This window comes from Marmota monax, unplaced genomic scaffold, assembly GCF_021218885.2.
Source record: "Marmota monax isolate L192 unplaced genomic scaffold, Marmota_monax_Labrador192_F-V1.1 WCK01_AAM20220418_F8-fsc00102, whole genome shotgun sequence".
Taxonomy (NCBI): Eukaryota; Metazoa; Chordata; class Mammalia; order Rodentia; family Sciuridae; genus Marmota; species Marmota monax.
This window is the reverse complement of record NW_026692494.1, coordinates 5,323,709-5,333,800: the sequence shown is the minus strand read 5'-3', so window position 1 is coordinate 5,333,800 and position 10,092 is coordinate 5,323,709. Positions and strand designations below refer to the sequence as shown.

Genomic DNA, 10,092 nt, shown 5'->3' with positions numbered 1-10,092 from the left:
GGGTCTTCCTGTGCAGCTGGGGAGGGAGGAGGCAGATCATGAGAAACAGATGCCCTAGCTTTGTCCACATTCCCTGCAGCCAGAACAGCAGGTTCCCAGGGCCACAAGGGTGGGGACAGGAAGGTGGGGGACCCTGCTAGGAGGAGGGGGTGGGGCCAGCAGGGTGGGAGGAGGGGTGTTGCTGAGCCCTGGAGACAGACACAGAGCCAGGCAACATAGAGACATCTACCTGGACAGACAGAGCAAGAGACATGCTCCAGCAGCCACCAGCAAAGACCCAGGCTAGGACATAGTCACATTTGGTCTTCCTGCAGCAGATGCTGTTCCCTTCCTTCAGACGGAAACCCTGCCCTGCTGGCATGTGTGTTTGTGTGTTGTGCAACTGTGTGTTGCATGTGTACATACAGGTGCACGTGCATGTTTTTGCATGAACGTGGGTATATTTGCGTTTGGGGTGTGTTACTGTGTGTCTGTACTTACATGTTGATAGGTGCCCGTGTGCATGCATATATGTGAATTTGTGTTTATATACATGTGCATTGTGTGTGTGCACGTTTTATGGGCTTGTGTGTTCCTGTGTTTGTGGGTTTTAAGGTGTGTGGTTTACTGAATGTGTATTGATGTCCAGGAGAGGGATGCTCCAGGACTCTGGGCGTCCCAGGTATTTATGCCCCCAATTTGGGAACCTAGTTTCATGGGGCTTGGACACACACATCACACATGCACATCCACAACAACGGCAACAATAAGGAGAGCCCTTGTGTTTTTGCTCTTTTGCTAAGTATCAGGCATTTTTTAAAACACCGTACACTTGTTTTTTTTTTTTAAAGATAGGTTTATTAAGGCATAACTCACAAATTGCAAGTTCACACTTTAAAGTGTACAACTTGATGAGTCCTGACCAACGTCCACAGGGAGACCCATCACAGTCAAGATGTGAGGGCTTTCTATGTCCTGCGGTCCCCTCCCTTCCCTTGGTAGTGTGTCCCTTCTGGCACCCACCCTCTGGCCACCACTGACCTGCAGATCAGCCTTTTCCAGAAAGATAAGCAGAATCACAAAGTGAGTAGTCTTGCTTTTCTCCCTTCCTCCCCCTCCCTCTTCCTGCTGAGCTGGGGAAGGAACCCTGCTGGCAGGCATGCTACCAACATGTCACATCCCCAGTCTGTATGCAGCCTCTGAGTCTGTCCTTCAACTCAGCATAATGCATTGGGGACTCTTGATATCGCAAGTATCAAGTTCTTTTTTTATCCTTTAAAAGAAGGGTAAACTTCACATACATTACAAATTCACCTTTTGAAATGTACAGTGCAGTAGTTTTTAACACAGTCACAGGGTTGTGTAGCCTCACCACTGTCTAACACCAGAACATTCCATTACCCCAAAAGGAAACCCCATTCCCAAGGGCAGTAATCACGTGGTCCCCTCCCCCAGCCCTGCACCCACCAGTCCACTTTCTGGGCTGGACGTTTCCTATCAATAGAGTCACACGCTGTGGCCTTTGGGATCTGGTTGGCTCAGCAGACATCTTCAAGGTCGCTCTGTTCCCGGTCACAGTACTTTTTAAAGAGAATTCCATTCCGTCCATCAACCTGGACCTCGGTTTACGGGCTCACCTGAGCACAGAGGTTTGGAAAGTTCTCGGTTTTCCGTGAGGAGGAATAGAAGTGCTATGGGCATCCACGCCAGGTCTTGGTGTGGACCGAAATTCTGATTACTCGTGGATAATTCAGGGCGTGGGCTGCCAGGTCCTCGGGGACTTGATGGGGTAAGTACTATTATTAGACCCATTTTATTTATCAGGAGACTAGCCTGCCACAGGTCTGTCTCTCGCTCACACACACCAGACTGGGCCGCCATCCCTCGCCTAGTCCCTCTAGGACCCGCGCGGGAGCCCAAGGTCCCCTACCCACAGGCAGCACCAAGGTCGTCCTGGACCCCACCCAGCGCGGCGTCCCGCCCCACAGCCCGGGCACCGACAACCGTCGCCGCAGGGGCCTGGAGACCCAGACGCGCTGCAGACACTGCGATTTGTTCATCTTTCCAGCCAACCCGTCTCGTCCTGACGGTAATTAGCTCCCAGACTGGTGGGGAGACATGAACAGCCTCCCCGTCATCGCGACGGCCCCACGCCCACAGGCCACGGGCACCTGCAGGGAGACAGTGTGGGGCCGGGAGAGCAGGGTGTGGGCCGGGTGGTCCCCTTCCCCTCCTCCTCCCAGCCCTGCGCTGTGCGTCCCAGTGGGCTCGTGCCCCGGGGGTCCCGGGCCTGCACACGCAAGCCCGCGAGCTCGTGCAGGCCGACACACGCCGGGCACGCCCCTGCGTCGGTGCAGGCGTGGCGCGCGGGTGTGCACGCGTGGGGTGGGAGAGCGCAGCGCACGCGCACGCGGCTGGAGCGAGGACGCCCCGCCCTCCGCCTGCCCGGGCGCGGGCCGGAAGACCTGCGGCGGCGCGCGCTGGCGTCACGGGTTTCCACGGCCCCCAGCGCGGGGGCCGGGGTTCCCTGGCGCAGGAACGCCCGTGACGGCGGCGCCGGCCTGCGTCGGGCGCGCGGGGGGCTGGACCCGGGCTGCGGTGACGTCAGCCCCTTGCGTTACTGGAGCCGGCCTGCGCGGGAGGGAACTTGGAAAAACGAAAGTGACACTAACTTATTTGTAGTGACAACACGTGCAGAGCGCTTAGGAGGGGGTCTGCCGCGGGCTGAGCGATGTGATTCCTCATTCACGGGGACACTGAGGCCCAGGCACTGCCACCCCTCCAGCGCATGCCTGGCACAGAGTCGTGCTCAGGTCTCATCTCCGCAGGGTGTGGTGACCAGAGGTGCTGCATCCTTTTTCTAGAGCTCTCTGGAATCCAGACCCCCCCACACACCCGCTTGTCACCCTCTCTTCTGCACAGCCAGGCACAGAGAGAGCCTGTGGGTGTCCTGTGCCACCCAGCCAGCCGGGAGCTGAAGCCAGTTCTGTCCACACTGTGGGTCTCGCCCCATCCCTGGCCTCTGTGGTGGCCAGAGGCGGTGCCCGCACCCGAGCTGCCCGGCGGGGTGTGCCCGCCGGCTGCCTTATTGCGGACGCCAAGGCTAACAGACTAAATATAGCCTGGGAGGAGGCTAGAGCTATTTTTAGCCTGGGTAGCCTGGGCCCTCCGGTTTCCCAGGTCGGCAGCCCAGGGCCAGGACCTTGCGTTAGGAAGAAGGGGCGGCTCCACTTTCCGGGGTCCCCACCTCCTCTGGAGCTGGGTAGCCCAGCCAGGCTTTCTGCGCAACCTCCGCACCCCAACGCTGGGAGGAGGGTTGCGGGGAAGGTCAAAGACGGGCCTGGGTGTTGTCTTGGGGAGAGGTGGCCGGCCGCCACCTCGCCACCTCTCCTCAGCCGCCCCTCTCCTGCTGCCAGCCCGCGCTGGCCTTTTGTTGGGCTGGGAGGCTGCCTTCTATTTTGGGAAGGTGCTGGAATAATTTCCCTGGCTATTTTTAGCCAGTTTGGGGATTCCTCCACCCTGGCTGCCCGCCCCGCCTCTCCGCCTCCTCCCTGTCCTCTTGCTCCTCCGGCTGACCGGTGGCTGGCCTCCCACAGAACCGGGCTGGCCGGGACAACCAGCCTGGGGGCAGCCCCAGGGTGGGGAGACCCCCAGATCTCTGGGTAGAGGTAGGGAAGATTTAGAGGGCGTGTCCTTGTTCCAGGTGAGTGAGACGTTCCGGCCTCCGGGAATCCGTGACCTCCGGGAATCCGTGACCGCCTCACACCTGACTTCTGCCTGGGGCCGGGGTGGGGCTCTCAGAGCCTGACCTTTCACCTCCTTCCTGGGTTGTCACGTGTCTGCCTGCTGAGGAAACGTCTTAACCTTGGCACGCATCCCTTGATTGGGGGTTCGGATGGCCCCAGTGGGAAGAGCTGTACCGTGAGGGTAAACTGAGGGCAGAGAGGGTGCTGGGGGCGCCGGGTGGGCTCTCCCTGAGGGTTTCATTCCCATGCACACTCTCCCCCTTAACAGCTGGATAACCTTGGGGCAGCTACTTCAACTCCCTGGGCCTCCTTTCAGGAAACAGGGTGACAGTCACAACCCAGTGAGTCTGCGAATGCACAAGCCCTGGCAGTGGAGGGGCTGGTCCCAGGGAGGTCGCTGAGCCAGGTCTGGCCGCAGCTGAGGGGCCTCCTTCCTCCTCATCTTCTGTGAGGCGGGCAGAGCCTCCCCAGGTTACAGATCAGGAAACCCAAGGCCTGGACTGATTTCAGAGGCCCAGGGTCTCATGACAAATGACACATGGGAGGCCAGGCTCCTGACTTTTTTGGCTCTGACCCACGTTTCCAGAGCTGCCTTTGTGTTCTTCCCGGGCCTTCTGGCACTCACCAGATGTTTTCTGGGTATGTATGAGTGTCCTATGGCTGCAGTAACAAAGCCCCACCAACTCAGTGGCTTCAGATAACATGAATTGATTCTCTTACAATCTGGAGGTCAGAGTCCATAACCGATCTCTCCAGACTAAAAACCAAGAGGTGGGCAGGGCTTGTCCCTCCTGGAAGCTCCAAGGGAGAGTCCTTGTCCTTGTCCCTTTTTCCAGCCCCTAGAGGTGTCCGAATCGCTGAGCTCCTGGCTCCTTCAGTCTCTGATTCTGATCCTCCTGCTCTTACCCTGCCTTGATGTCCTCACTGTGTGTACGTCTAGCTGACCTGCTGAATTTCTGCCTTGCCCTGACACCCTTGACAGGGTTCTGTCCCTCTTCATGTGGGCTTGGCTGAAGCTGGCTGGATAGGAACAGCAAGGCCACCAGACTAGGTCTGACGTCATCATGATCTCATGTGCATGCTAGGTGGCCCCTGCCCTGAGAGTGGACAATACCATGATGGTGACTGGTGAGGTCCACAGTAGGAGCGCAAAGAGGTGGCACCTAGGGTCCAGGGAATCCATGAGCTTCCTCCCCTTTATGAGCCTCTCTCTCCCCTTTTATTTTTTTGCCTACCTCTGAAACCCCCAACTCTTACAGGGCGGGAAGCTGATTTGCAAGTTTATCTCCCACTTCTCCTTTTCTTGGCCAAGAATAAAATTCTCCTGCTCTGCCCAGTCATGCTGGGCCTCATTCCTGGTTCCACAATCTGAGAGGGAAAGGACCCAGCCTTTAGGGTCCAAAATTGCAGCAGATTCTGCACGACGGTCAGGGAGGCTCTGTCTCTTTCAGTCTGGAGGCACGGCCACCTCGGCTCGCGGCCTCCAGCTTCAGAGTCGGTATTTCAGTGTCTCCCAGCCCCTCTCAGAGGGACCCTCTGGCCTCCCTCTATGAAGACCCCATTGTGAAGGGCTTGGGACTTCCAGGAAACTGAGGCAGTGTGAAGACTCCGCCCCACCCCAGAAACACCTGATTCTTGTGATCAAGTCAGAAAGATTTCAGACATGTCACTCAGAGTCCTAGGCCTGAGTTTCTTAAAGAAATAGGAAAAGGGGACCCTCAAGGGAGAGAGCAGTCCCCTCAGAGAGGAGACAGACAGTGTGCTTCTCCTGCACTTCATTTTATTGGGATCCCAGAGAAGTTTCCAGGGCATCCAGGTCCACCTCTTGACTTTTTTTTTTTGTTTTAATTTTTGTAGCTGTAGATGAACAGAATGCCTTTATTTTATTTGTTTATTTTTTTGTAGTGCTGAGGATCGAACCCAGTGCCTCACACATTTGAGGCAAGTGCTCTGCCACTGAGCTACAGCCCCAGGTCCACCTCTTCACTTCTGACTGACAGCAAGATGACATCAGACTTTCAGGTCCCCTCTGCCATGACAACTGTGGGGTGTTTGGGGTGATTCTTAACCACAGATTCTTAGAGATTTTATGGTTAGAAGGAATGATCCTTATCTCCCTGAGTTTTGGGATCTGGTCTGTGAAAAGAGTCACAGAGGTCTCCCCCTTCAGGGTAACCTGGGTTCCTCTTTTCAACACTACTTGGGCCTGCATTTCTCCTGCAGATAATAGGTCGTTTGCCGAGGAATGTGACATGGCCTGTCCACTTAAGCCAGGCAGGGCTGCAGGTAAATTGCTTCTTGGAAAAGAAAGCAGGCAGGTGTCAGCACAGTGGGCCTATTTCATAGAATTATTCCCTTAACCTCGCGTTCCCACCACTCACGTCTGTCTGTCCCCATCACCATGATGAAATTGGCCCCTGGAGAATTCAAGACGATCTCCATCTCAGTGTCCTTAACTTAATCCCATCTGCAAACTCGAACGTTTTTCACAGGTTCTATGGATTAGAAATGGGTGTCTCTGAGTGACCTGAGTCTGCCGCAGCCACCTTCTTTCAGCACCCTGCTGGGCGCTGCCAAGAGGAACAAAGCCCGAGGGGTGCCTGCTGTCTTGCAGCTTCCCTTTGAAGGACTGAGGTCAGCATGGACGTGTGGTCACATAAGGGACAAATGCTTACAAGTAGGCTCCTGAGTAAAATATATTTGAATCTTGAAAAACAAGTAATTTTTGGTGTGCCATGTAATATTTAGAAAATAACATACTAAAAATTTTAATATGCCCATGTAATATTTGAACCACACTAAAAATAGCAGAATATTACTCCAGTGTGAGTAGACCGCGTTATAATTTATCATGGAAGGGATTTAACTGTAGGTAATGAATAAGCTCATGTGCTGGATGAGAGTGGGTGCAGGGCCTGGTGCCGGGGTGCACGCCTGCAATCCCAGCGGCTGGGGAGGCTGAGGCAGGAGCTTAGCAATGGTGAGGTGCTAAGCAACTCCGTGAGATCCTGTCTCTAAATAAAATTCAAAATAGGGCTGGGATGTGGCTCAGTGGTCACTTGAGTGCCCCTGAAGAAAGGAAAGTGGGCGCAGGTACAGAGGCACCCTTCTGGTTCCATTCTATAGCCCCCAGAATACGTAAGGCTCCGCCCCTCTCGCCTGCGGCTGCGCATCCACCTTAGCATCGCGGGCAGTGGACCAATCAGCAGCCGAGTCTTGGGGCCTGGTTCTGAGGTCCCACTCGTCCCCCTCTCCCGGGGCCTTCTGCGCAGCCGCACTGGGCAGAGCCTCACGAGGGGCGGGGCATTGCTTAGGTTTCTCGGGAGAAAGTTCAGTTCCCAGACCCCGCCCCTTCGCCCCTCCAGTGGCCCTTAGGCCACCGGGCTCCCCATCCCTCAGGCGTCCCCAGGCCACATCCCTGACCTCTCAGGCGTCCCTGGGCAGGGTCTGAGGCCAGCCTGGGAGGCAGGCAGAGGTGCCAAGACCCGGCCAGGCCCCTTCGGAGAAAGGGGCCGGGTCCTCTGGCGGCCAGGCCCTGGTTTCGCAGAAAGGAAGCAGGACGCCCTCTGGCCAGCGCGGGCTCTTCGGAGAAAACAGCCGGAAGCCGAGGAAGCGCTGGGCCGGCGGCCGCCTGCAGGAGGGTGGGCTTGTGCGCCTGCAGGGCTCCTGGGCTGCCCCTTCCCCGCGGGGGGCAGCCACCTTTGTAGCTGGCAGCGGATCTCTGTCTTTTAAGACCTGTTTTCGGGGTGCGGGTTGCCTGGGCAGCTGCTGCTTCTGTGCCTGGGGAAGGGTCCAGGAGCAGATGGGATTCCCGGGTAGATGCTCCTGGCGTGCAGAAGAGAGTGAGGGTCGGCATTCCTTGGTGCTGGCCGCCCGGTGGACGTTGAGCACACTGCAGTCTGAAGACCTGGGCCAGTTTCCCTGATGCTCGTGATTGACTTTGTCCTTATTAACTGCCTCTCAGCAGCCTTGCGGCGTCAATCATCTCCCTTTTACAGACCAGGAGATGCGGACGGGACGGAGCCACGCGGCTGGCCGTCCCGGGGCTAGGTTGGTGGCCTTGCCTGTTCCTCTTTTATTTTGCTGCCTCTTGTGCGCAGAACTTCAGGGGCGCTCCGCCCTGCTCCCGCCTCCTCCTCCGCCCTCTGCGACAGTGGGCAGAGGTGGGCCCTGGTCCGGGACCAGCCCAGGCAGCTCTCCCAGGCTGAGGTGTCTTCTGGAGTCTTCTGGAGTAGGGAGCTTCCCAGAGCTGTTCCTCCAGGGTGGACCAGGAAGGAGACTGGGCAAGAGGGGCATCTCCCCCTCACTCTGCTCCCAGCCGAGGCTCCAGAGGTGGCCAGGATGAGGCTGGCAGGGAGACATGACCGCACCGTGTCCTGAGTTGGGGGCTGCTACTGACCAGCAAATTCCCTTGACCCAAGGGATGGGGCTTTGGCTCCCCCATCCCCAGCCAACCTGCTGCGCGTCTTTCTGATGGGCAGCCGCCACTCTGACCCCTGAAACATTAGGACCTGGCCTGAGAACACCTGCTTTCCAGAGGTGGCTCCTGTGGCTCTGGGTGGGGAAGGGCAGGCAGAGCTTTCTGTGCAGGTGCCTGGGGTAGACACTCATCTTTCTCCTCCCTGAAGTCCATTGCTTCCCTGACCTCAGACAGTGTCACCACCACTGGCTGCAGAACCCCACAGCTGCCCAGTCCGGTTCCTCATCTCTAAGGCTGGGTGGAACTGGACCTCGGCGTAGGGGTGGCCTGCAGGGCTGTTGCCTAGGACTGGAAGGGAGAAGTGAGCGGATCAGGACCCTGGACACCTGTGGGCGGCCCGGCCTCTGCCTCGCCCTGGCCGGCCTCCGTGCAGGCGGGACAGCCTGTTGGCTGCTGGGAGCCATTAGCCAAGTAAGTATGACAATTTCCTTGCCAGCGTACCCCATGTTGCAGTGACATTGAATGTAGGTGACCTTGCTCAAGGACCAAGGCGGATTAGGGCGTTCCCGGTTTAGGTTCCAGGTTTAAGGTTTAAGATTATTCCTGCTGGGAATAGGGCGTATCCTGCTGCCTGAGTTCCCCTTGAGTTCTCACGGGATTCAGACAGTATATTTGGGAGATAGAAGCCCAGTGGAGGTGGATTTGGGAAGAGAACGTGGATTTCCCCAGAACGTGATTGTAGACGGCTGGTGTGAGTTCGGGAATAAAGAGTTGCTGTTTGAATCTACAAGCTGTGTGGTGGCTCGTGATTGTGTGCCCAGCCAGACTGCGGCATTTGTGCCCAGCCAGACTGTGGCAGTTGGCAGAGAGGGGGCCTTTCTCAATCTGGGTTTGGAGCTCTTCCCAGAGTGATAAATCCCAGGGAGAAGGAGGGCTCCTCCGAGGCTGGCTCCGAAGGCCTCGCGTCACTCTCTCCACTGAGACCTCCCTGTGACAGGGCGCTGGCCCGCTGTGGCTGGGGCGTCGCTGCTGCCTGGGGCCCCTCCAGGGATCTCTCATGCATCCCTCTGGATCCCTGGGGGAGGCTGAATCCCAGCCTGCCCCCTTGGCTGCCCAGACGCCACACCTGCCCTGGCCAGGAGGGACGGGAACTGGCCGGCAGGAGGGTCTGAGGAGAGGGCAGCTCCCCTGAGGGATGGAAGCTGGTGGCGGGTCCCACGGAGTGCAGACTGACCCAGTCAGGGAGGCCACTGGACCCCCCAGGCCTCGTCATGCCGGGCTTTCTTTGCCCTGCGGGGGCAGCTGTCCATTCTGCGGCGCACAAGCCCTGTCCACACTCCCGTCAGGGCCCACTCGTGCTGCTCCTTGTCGGTCGGCCCCATGGATTCCGGCCTGTGTCCACCAGGACAGCGACGCCCAGGAGCCCTCTGCACTCCTCCTGTTCACCCTCTCCCTTCTCCTCCCCAACCCTGGCAACTACCGACCCCTTGGCCACCATCCTGCCCTTCCTGGGAGGTCTTGAGGTTGAACCGCAGCGGGAGGCCTTCCCGTGGGGTTTGCCTCTTCTGTCTGTCTGTCCACCTGCAGGCCCCTCTGCACTCCTTGCCCGTGGCCTCCCTCCCGCCTTGCTCCAGGCCCCTCCTCTGACCCCGAGTGCTTGCTTCCCCCTGCATGGGTCCTGCGAGGACATGGGGCACCAGCGTAACACAGGACGATTCTCTCAGGTGCTTAATGTCACCTGCTGAGGTCCTGTCACTCCAAGCCGCAGTGCTGGGCTGGGATGCGCAGTCTTTGGGCAGTCTCCCCTCCCACGCTGCCCGCGCTGGTCTGCCCTGGTCTGCCCTGGCGTTCGCAGTGCGCGGGGCATCGCGCTGCGGGCAGCCTGGGTCCGCGGCCGCCTCTCAGGCGCTGGCTGCGCGGGGCTCCTCCTTGCTGTTCCTGCCGCTG

The 10,092-nt window shown here is 58.1% G+C and overlaps 1 long non-coding RNA gene across 7 annotated transcripts; it reads left to right on the top strand.

Annotated features, from left to right (window-relative positions):
* Positions 1 to 1,420: 1,420 nt before the first annotated feature.
* On the top strand, positions 1,421 to 8,935 carry LOC124092518 (uncharacterized). Of its 7 annotated transcripts, none has more exons than XR_009226775.1 (5): positions 1,421 to 1,768; positions 1,916 to 2,068; positions 3,683 to 3,906; positions 3,994 to 5,747; positions 5,949 to 8,935. It is a non-coding gene; the product is annotated as an uncharacterized LOC124092518 (long non-coding RNA). The 7 variants fall into 7 exon arrangements; XR_009226774.1 differs by having other exon boundaries at positions 1,872 to 2,068; XR_009226773.1 differs by having other exon boundaries at positions 1,421 to 2,068; positions 3,994 to 4,776; positions 5,631 to 5,747.
* Positions 8,936 to 10,092: the final 1,157 nt, after the last annotated feature.